This window comes from Condylura cristata, unplaced genomic scaffold (assembly GCF_000260355.1).
Source record: "Condylura cristata isolate star-nosed mole 26May11 unplaced genomic scaffold, ConCri1.0 scaffold00002, whole genome shotgun sequence".
NCBI lineage: Eukaryota > Metazoa > Chordata > Mammalia > Eulipotyphla > Talpidae > Condylura > Condylura cristata.
In genome coordinates, this window is record NW_004567103.1 from 9,860,029 (window position 1) to 9,870,477 (window position 10,449).

Below are 10,449 nucleotides of genomic sequence, written 5' to 3' on the forward strand. Positions count from 1 at the left end.
CAGCACTGGAAAGGCAGGGATTTAGCAGGAGGGATCAGAGGGAGACCTGTCGTTGCCATCCTGGGTCCCCAGATTGTGACTTTCATCCCCTCCTGTGGTGACATCATGTTATAGCAGTGGGGGATCACTTCCTGATCTCAGAAAGAGTTTTAAATAAGAATGATCTTGTAAGGTATTAAAATATTTGAAAGATGTAATACTTAAGCATTCTGGGGCAAATTTATTGTCACTGCCCTCTGTCCAAAGACCACTGGGGACGTACTTGTAGGAAAAGAGTTGAACGGATTACTCACTGCAACAAGAGAGAACAAACTGCCGGGATCTCAGAGGTGCCTTGGTTGAGATGCTGTTAGAAGTGACCTAGGGGATGTGGATTTTGGGTATCCTTGAGGGGGGTAGGAAGGGTCTACAGTAGGAATTTGTTCTAAAGCAACTTATGTCAGAAAGCAGGAACAATACTGTGATCACGTATCTTGGTTAAGTCTTATCTACAGGGAGTCTAGAGCAAGACTTGGTCAGTAAATAGCATTCACATCAGCCAGGAGCAGCTGGGATATTTGTGGACTGCATATTGATTGTATTTTTTTTCATCACAGTAATTGTGTTTGAGGTCAGAGCTCTGTGAGGGGTTTGTCCAATGTGAGGCGAGCTGTGAGCATCACTTGCTGAGAGCTCCTGATGAAACCCAAGTCCCGATGTCAGTATACGCTGGCTCATTCCTCCAAGCAGGTTGGAAGAAATAGGACTCAATATGCGTAGCTGTGACAACACACTGAGAACCTGGACAGACCTGTGTTCTCACACGACTGTCTTGCTGCCAGCTCTCACATGTCACTTTGCTGTTAGCAAGCGCAAAATATCCTGGAACCCTTCATTGAGCCCACTTAGATGCTTTACATTTTACAACGAGACAAATGATGGCATAAAACATGAGAAAAGTTAATACTGATCATACAAAAGTGAAAAAGCACATGCTGAATTTGTCCAATTGCCAAGGTGGTGGGAAGGTGCCTGTGTGGGCAGTGCCCCCGAGGAGACTTTCTGGGGCGCAGGCTGGATGCAGTTGGAGATGAAGAGGTTACTAGTCTTTAGGAATGTTTCCTAAGGACACTGACTTTGATTTTTTGAAAGATTTATTTATTTATGCATACAAGAACTGGGGTACAGGCCAGAGGTGTGAGGGATGAAAGGATTCACCAGAGACAGAGTGGGGAGCAGAATAGGCAGATCGATGAAGTACACTGATGAGGGGAGCAGTGGGCGGGTCTGGAGAGGTCTGCCTCGCCATGTGGGTCACCTCCCTGGCTGGGGATCATCACACTTGACTTACTGTTATTGCTACTAAATTTTTGAGGCCATACTGGCTTCCAACACGATGTATGATTTGGAGGTACAGGTTTGCACCTCTTCAACTATATGTTAACACACACACACACACACACACACAGACACACCCCTGCCGTCAAAGCCCTGTATTCCTCTGCCAGTCATTGAAACCTTTCCCCCGACTCTTCTTTAACCTTGATAGTCTACCCTTTAACATGATACAATTCATTTTATCACTACCAACGGTATTTTATAAATGATGTCAGAATTCTAAAAGGATAAATGGCAAAGTTGGTCACTGGTTGCCTGGGCCTGGGGGTAAGAAATTCATCAAAGGGAAGGGACATGGAAGCTTTTAAGGTGGTTGAAATGTTATTCCAGATTGTGTTGATGCTTAACCAGATGTATGTTGTCAAAACTCATTGAACAGTGCATCTGAAATCAGCGAATTTCTTTGTATGTATGTCACATCTCAATAGAGTTGGCAAAAAATGTCTTGACTCCACACATCTCTTCAGCTACTGCCCCTTTTCTTAGACCTCATAAAGCGCTACACCTCAAAAGAACTACCTAAACACATTTAATTCCTTTCTTCTCACTCTTTAGAAGAGAAGACTCCTGTCACAGTAGGCAGTAATGTCAGAATTGCAACTCCATGGTCAATTCCAAGTCCTCTGTTTGAGAGACCTCAGTATTGCTTGATAGAATGGCTGACTCCCTCTGAGATACACTCTCCTCCATCTCCAAGTGTTTCCATGTCACTGGTAACTTTCCTCAGTGTCTTTATCTGCCTAGACCATTAAATTTTGGAGGTGTACCTCTTGATGACCTCATTTAATTTCAGGGTTGCCCTCTTTAGGGTTATGATTCCCAGAGACTTTTCCAGTGCTAACCTTTACCCTGCCATCCAAATTCATATAACCAACCATCTCTACTTGGATGTCATCATGTCTGCATCTGAACTCCTGTCATCCCTCTAGCTCTACCTAACAAACCTGCTTCTCACACTGTTCTCACCTCAGTAAAGGGCATACCCATTCTTCTAGTTCCTTAAGTCAACACCTTGGGGGCATTTCTGGCTTCTTTCATATTCCACTGAAATTCTGTGGACTCTACCTTAAAAATGTGTCTAGGCTCCTACAAATATTTACTCATCTTATTTTAATCTGCCATTCTGGTTGTGTTCTGTCGGGATCATTGCAATGATCTACTCCTTGATGCCCTTTGATGAGTAAGCAGTTGTGTTTGTGTACCTCTATAGTGTAATCTTCACACAGAAGCCAGCGTAATCCTTTTAAAATGCAAGCTAGATCATGCTAGTCTGTTGAAAACAAATGTTCTAAGTTCTGATGATCTAAGTCTAATGCTTTAAACTTGAGTCCTTATGATGACCTAAAAGGCCCAGCAAGATCTGGCTTCCTGATGCCTCCCCTTGGCTCACTCTGCTTTAGCTATATGGCCACCTTGCCATTCCTGGAATGTGCTGGGTACCTTTGTACCACAGGGCCTTTGCATCCCTGTCCTTCTGCATCCTTCTGGAATACACTCCCTTAGATCCATATGAATTATGCCTTCCTTCATGCAGGATTTTGCTCAAATGACATCTTTTTTTTTAAGATTTATTTATTCATACAGAACTGGGGTACAGGCCAGAGCTGCGGAGGGTGAGAGGATTCACCAGAGACAGAGTGGGGAGCAGAACAGGCAGATCGATGAAGTACACTGCTGAGGGGAGCAGTGGGCGAGGCAGGAGAGGTCTGTCTCGCCATGTGGACTCCTCCGGGGCAGGCGGGAATCAAACTCATGCTGAAGTGGCTTTAGCTTCTTAGTGCTGTGCCTTAACCCACTGTGCCACCAGGGAGGGCCTCAAATGACATCTTTTTAAAAAATAATATAATAGTTTATTTTTACATCATTTGGTGCATTTTTCAAATGACAGGAATGATGTCAGACAACCCTCTTTAAAGTTAAAATCCCTTCTGTGACTTTCTATACTAAATTTACAAATTTTCCTTAATGATTTATTTTTCAAAGGATTTGTCACTATTTTACCACTATGTATTATACTTGTGTATTAGTTTAGTGTATCATTTCTTCTACTTGAATATAAGTTTTGAAGCAGGATTGTTTTCTTTATCATTTTATCAACAGAGTCTATAGTCTAGCACATAACAGAATCAATGAGTATATTGTTAATTAATGAGTAAAGGAATAGGCATGGAGAAACTAAGTGAATTGATAAGTGTTGTCTAAGAGAGAGAGAGTATTGCTTTCAAGAATCAATACCTTGTTTTGGCACTTGATTCTTCCAGTGTAGAGTCACATTAAATTTATTTTTAGAAATTCACAATGATGTGTAAATGTAATAATATATATTAACAATATAATTAATAGTATCAATTTAATAAGTTTAATAAGATTTTACACATTGGCAGGATGACTCTAGAAGTTAGTTATTCTTTCAGAGTAGACTTCAGTGAAGCTCTCTTAAAATTTCTCAGATGTAATCAATATCTATCTATTTGGCTAATTCTCCCTTGTCAAGGGGTTTGTGGTCATGGGTGAAAGAACAGCCACTTGCTATTGATGTCTGAAATATGTGAGGTGTTTCTGTATGATCTCTATGCAAAAAAAGCTGAAAGGATGTTCAGTGAGGACAATATTAATATAGCAGTTCAGCCTCAACTCCTCCTGCCAGGGAACTCTCAGTGCTGAGCATAAAGATGCCAACCTGGGGTGTCCCTGGGCAGGAGGGTATACGCCTGAACTAAATTTATAGGTGAGAAACACTACCAAGATCTGCACTACCCTAAACATGAAAGAGTTAGTGAGTATCTCAGATGTGGTTTTAGAGCAGGTGGTTTAAGCTTGCACACAAATAAAGCAATAACTTTGACAGATTCTGGTGATTAAGATCATAGTTTTTTGGTGACTGTAAGCTTACTCAGGTGTGCCGTTTGTTCAAGGTGTTGTAACGTGCAGCTTAGGTCTCCAGACCTTGCAGGTTTGCTAGGTAATTACTTTACTGAAGACCAGATTACTTATTGTTTGAATGTCAGCTATCTGAGAGTGTGCCAAAAAACTCTCAGACAACTGGGAATTACCAACAATACCTGGCTGATGAAGGCGCCTGCATTTTTCAAATCACGTGTGCAGTCAGGGTGGGTAAACTTGTTCAGGGACATGAACTGCATTCTACCCCGCAGCCACCATGGATCCACCTCCATCCTGACTCAGGAAATGTCAAGACAATTATTTTCTCTGATGGGTTGAGGCTTCTGCCAAGAAGAACAAACATTCTGACCTGTGTCCCTCTTGGCAATCTCCTCAACTTGGGAACTTCTAAACTGCTATTGACATCAGACATCAGGATATGTGATGTTCTAGAAATTAGATCTGTTTTGGAAACTTGAAGGTAAAGAGAATCTATATGTATGAAAAGGATCAGGATATATATATGTGAAGAAGTATAATCTACATATGTATTGTGGGATTGAAACTCACTTCAACTTTCTACATGTTATTAATCTCTCTAATTTTCTTCTTTCTAAAGTTGGGAGACAACAGTCATGTTATATAGCTTTGTTAGGGGTGAGTGAAGAAAAATACACACAGAAGTATCTGATGAGGAACCGCCTGTGAGTTATGAACACAGGTGAGCAGAATGCGCATTGGGCTTTGTTAATCAGCTAAACTTAACTCTAAATCTGGACATAAAGGTTGAGATTACAGTTGATGGACAGTTTTTCCAACCCCCCTGATCTAATGCACAGCCTCCTCGTTTGTATTCTTTGGGGAACACTGAGAACAGTGCCTGATACATAGACAGTTTTGTGAACATTAGTCAGTATTTTATTATTGTTGTCTGTTCTACAGCATGAAGGGGCAAAGATCATTCAATTGAAACTTGATTTCCTTAAGTGTGGATGAAGTAATGGGATAGGAGAGAGGGAAATGGAGGACATAAAACATGGAGAGGTGATTTAGTCAGTGAGGCAAACTTAAACACATGTCTACATTCCTGGATCATGGCTTGATTTGTAGGAACAACATGAATCTTGGATGTAGAAGACTTCAAGTACTTCAAGTTCCTGTCTGTCACTTACCAATGGCTCCTTGAAGAATCTAGTTAATTTTTTCCCAGGGACTCCTTAACCTATGAAATGATTATAGCAAAAAACAAACACAAAAACAAAAACAAAAACCAGATCTATGGCCATATATAAAATGAAATGAGGGATCAATTACGTGAAACTCTCTACTAAAGGGCATATCCATTTTAACTATTGTTCTCAGAGTTATAACCTAAAAACTTACATTTGTATTCTAAGGCATCATACAGTAAAAAAAAGTTCAAAGAAAGAGATCATTGTGGCTTGAAGAATTTTAGAAAATTTCTTGAGGAAATGGACCTTAACCTAAGTCTCAAAGGGGGAATACCATTTAGAAAACAAGCCAACAGAGGGAAGTACATTTTCCAGTGGAGAAAAGACTTGAGGGAAGGTCTGGGGATTGAAATGCTGGTCCACGCTTAGCAATTCTTGGTTGAGCAATGCAGCTAGGTGTAGCAGTCGAGGTCACGAGGCTGTGTAGAGTGTGGGGTTTGGAGCAGAGGTGCAAGAGCTCAGAGTTTGACTTGGCTGTTGCTCACAGACTGTGCTGCAGGCAAGTCAGGGTGCCCAGCTATCTGTCACTGCTTTGGTGAACATTCAGTCAAAGTACACACAAAGCATTAGCCTAGTGTCTAGTCCTTAGTTATTGCTTAGAAAATGGTAGATATTGTCCAGTGGTACTTACTCATTCTAACCTTTTCAACTGATGTTTAGTCAGCATCAGACAATCAAAACAAACCATCTTTACCTACTCATGGCATAAAGCATCCATATTTCATCAGCGCAACGAAGCAACAGCTTTATTTTTTACATTTCCTTTGGGCTATATATATATATATCAATTTGTTTTTAATTGTTTCAAAAAACAGTATGAACACAATTTTGACAGCAAGAGTGAGTATAATTTTTTTTCCCCTAATGTTAAGTCTACTGGAATTTTTGGTAACTTAAGTACTTGAAGGTATTTTTGAAGCTTCAGGTGACTTACGCCATCTTCAAAGGACATTTTATGAATTATGAGGGTTTCTTCTTTTTTTTTTTACATTTGTCGTCTGCCTGCCTCATCTGAATGTTTTTAGAAGTACTGTAGAGTGGGAAAAAACTCAGGGGAGTGGTTCTCATCCAGGGCCAACTCCTTTAGCCCTGGGGACATTTGACAGTGTCCCCATATGTCTGTTTAGACTTGAGTGAAGATGTTAGAAATAAGGCATAGAGGTGTCAAAGCTTGGGTGGTAGAGGGAGGGTGTTGCTGGTACCTTGTGGGTCAAGGCCAGGAATGCTGTTCAGATCATGCTCAGAACAATCCTTTCAGCCCAGCAAGGTGGTCTAGTCCATCACATCCATGGTGTTGGGATAAGAAACCCTGACCTATATAATTTCTTTCATCCATACTTTCTTGAGTTTGATTATAAGGCATGGCCAAGGGCATTTGAAGGAGGTGACTAAGCCTAGAAGCTGTAACTTGGCAATTGTGCTCTTTACTCCATTGTGTTCGTGACAGCTTGCTCTAAGCCTGTTTTCATAGACCACGGTAGGACAGGACATACTGGAAAACCCTGCTTCACCACCACAGACACAGCAGCCGTGGTGGCATGGAACTAGGCACTACCAAGTGGACCGAATCTACTCGGACTTGGTGAATCGCAGATGGAAACTTTCAGTTAGACCCTAGCTAACTATTCACAAACACTTGTCTAATTTTTTTTTTTTTTACTGGGTATGAGATGGTATTTCAGGGACTCATTCTTTTCCCAGTATTTTGGGTGACTTGTTCTAATGATGTGTGTTACACTACAATCAGCTGTCAATTCTGAGGACCCTGTTATTCTCAGTGTTATGCAGACTACTGAGAAAGAGCAACAATGTGACCAGGTTTAGGTGTAACTTGCTGTTGGAGGTCAGATAGAGGCCAGCTTCAGATATGTTTAAATGTGAAAACCTTTAACATCACAGGTCATAACTAACTTTGTTGACCATGGAGAGGAACTAGTGCTTTTCTGAGCTTGATGGAATCATGGGGAACTTAGAGGAGGGTAATGATACCAGCCAAGTCATAACTGTGCAGACACAAGGCTGCTCTCTGGAGGACCGACAGCTTTAGGAACAAGACTGTTTTTTCTAAGAAATGATCATTGTTTGGGTGTGGGTGAAGATGTAGAAATGAGGCATAGAGGTGTTTCAAAGGAATTTTGAAAGGATATGGAGAATAGGGCAGGGGTTGGGAGGGAGAAACCTTAAGACCGATATTAAGGCTTGTAATTGCACAAATTGGTGAATTATGGTGCAATTTACAGCTGCAGGAGACAGAAACAGAAGCAGACTTCTCTGGTGGTGGTGTTGGTGTTGGTGGGGAACTCAACAGAAGTCCAGTCATCAACATGTCAAGTTGGAGGTGTTGAATCTGGAGTTCTTTGTGGGAAAGAAATATAAATTTGGAAATCTTTGGTTTATAAATTATATTTAATCCTGAAACAGTGTAGAAATGGGTCTTGAGTAAAACAAAAAACTTGAGCACTAAGCTCTGGGACCCTCAGCATGTCCAGATTGGGAAAAGGAAGAGTCAGTAGAGGATGAGAAGTAGAAAGAGTTGAAGAGGTGCAGGGGGCAGTAGAAGAAAGCAGTGACCAGAGGCCAAATGAAGAAGTACAGTAAGCATCAACCTTTGCTTGACTTCAGTCTTCAAGGGGGTCTCAAGTGCACATACTGAATAACATCTCCAGACGTTTCCTAGAGACAACAAGAGGATTAGTTCCATCAAAAAGAAACCACCCCATGGGATAATTTTTCCATGGATGCTGGCATCAATCTAAATATGCACACTTGTTTATGTAACACATATATATTTATTTATATAACACAAATATACATATACATATTTGTTTAGCAAACATATATCATGTATTTATTATCTGTCTTTCCTTATACGCAGCAAATGACACAAGACATGTCAAAAAACAGGGGGACCCCAGGGCTATAATAACCCCTTGGGTGGATAACTTCCCACCTAGCGGAGTGAGGACCCTGGGCTCTTTGTTGTTTCTATTCAGAAGATCTTTGGATCTTCTCCGGTCTTGCTGGTTGACATCTTCCAGGTTCATGCAGACAGATGGCAGAGCCTCTTGGCAGTGCTCAAAGTTCAGACCACAGGCCAGAATTTTGCTTTTGTTCTCCTTCCCTGGACTTCATGTGGGTCATGATATGGCTGGGCGTGGGTCTCCCCCTGCACGCTGATGACACCAGGGGGAGCCCACACCAGGCCTTCCTCTGCGGTCTGCGGTGTGGGGAGGGTGGCAAGGCCATTCTGAAGACTGGGTGGGGGTGTGCTCCAAAGACGTGGTGCTGCTGGGAAACAAGGTCCCTCTGTGAAGGAGGAGAGGCTGGGAGATGACAGGAATTGAGGGCTCACTACACTCAAAATGTTCTTTCTTGTATGATCTTTTCCTGTTACCCCTCCCAACTCCTTTCTCCTTAAGCCCCAACCCAGACTGTGGCTACAAGCTTTGCCTTGTTGTGTGCTTGAGGCTCACAGCTTCAGGGCAAACTTCGCTGCATGAATCTGGCAGTTTTTATGCATTTCCCAGTATCCCCTGAAGGAAGTTTTAGCTCTTTGAGAAATCAAATTGTGGGCCTTTCTACACTTTTGTGAGCTTGGAGCTGTTTGGCTGACACTGGGGCAAGCGGCATAGGCCCCCTGAGTGAGGAGGTGACCCTCAGTCCCTCCCACCGCCCCGTGTCCATATGGGCCTTCTCCCCTGTATCTGCAGATGCACCAAAGCACCAAGTCTTCTTGACTTCCTCTGGCATTCCCTATTTTTCTATAATTTAATGTCTCTGGTCAGTCTGATGGACTAGAGCCTACTTTAACATGGAGCTCCAGGGTGCCTTTGCAGCTGTTTGACTTTAAATGAAAGGATTTGCCACAGGCCTGCAGGCAGCCAGGGCCCCTGCTCAGGCTTAAATTACCTTCCCAACAGAAAGGGGAGGAGGGGAGGGACAACCCCCCAGGAGGCAAGGCCTCCAGCTGGCGGGGAGGGGGGGGGCATCCCAGAGTGGCCAGAGAGGGGAGGAGAGAGAGCTAGAGCAATGGGAAGAAACAGCATAAAAAAGGAAGCAGACAAGTGAAGGTTTTCCCAACCATCAGTAGAGATAAAACAACTTATATCTCCTGCGTTTGCCAGTAGGGCAACCTGTCTGTATTTACCTTTAGTCTTTCCAGTGAATTTCCCCCAGGGAGCTCTTCTCTGCGGCTGGCTCCCCCACCTTCGCTGATTTCATCTCTGTCCTCAGATCTAACATGAACCTGCTTTTTCCTGGCCCAGGAGAACGCTCTTGGGGCTTATATTTTAGATCATCGCTGCAGCCTCCTTGCCTTTGGCTGGTATAATCCACCGGGGTCACTCAGTGCATGTTCTAGAATGTTCCATCACGGAGCCCCAAAGCGTGCTGTCTCTGTGGCCTCTCTTGGGGTTTTCATCCTCAATCTGCCTCGCGTGCCTTGTCTAAAAATTCCTGGGTGTGGAGGCATTATAGAGAGGCCAGGCTTCTCCCTAGCTTGGAGGGCGGTGATGCCATTGGGGAAAAAAGAAAAAAAAGCCAGCAATCAAGAAACAACAAAAGCAGACTTGGAAAACAGAATCAAAAGGCTTGACACTGCTGGCAGAGGTGTTTGGATAAGAGATTATGTTTCTCCTCAGCAGTGCCTCTGTGTGTGAGAACAGGGTTTCCTTCCTCTCCACTGACCAGCGAAGGGGTGAAGGGGTGACGAGGGACACAGGAGTGCTGACTCTGCCCAGGCAGGACAGCAGCCCCTGGTGATGCCCATGAGGTCATGGCAGCCCCTGGCCTGCCCAACAGGACTTGGGCCAATTCACCTAGAATGTCCGAAGATGCTGAGATGTACCTGGCTCAGGGCCCCGGAAGGTGAATATAGGAGAGGAGGACTCAGGCGTTGGTGCCCGTTGGGGCTGGGACGGCAGAGCAAGGGCGGGGCTGAGGATGACTCCCAGGTATC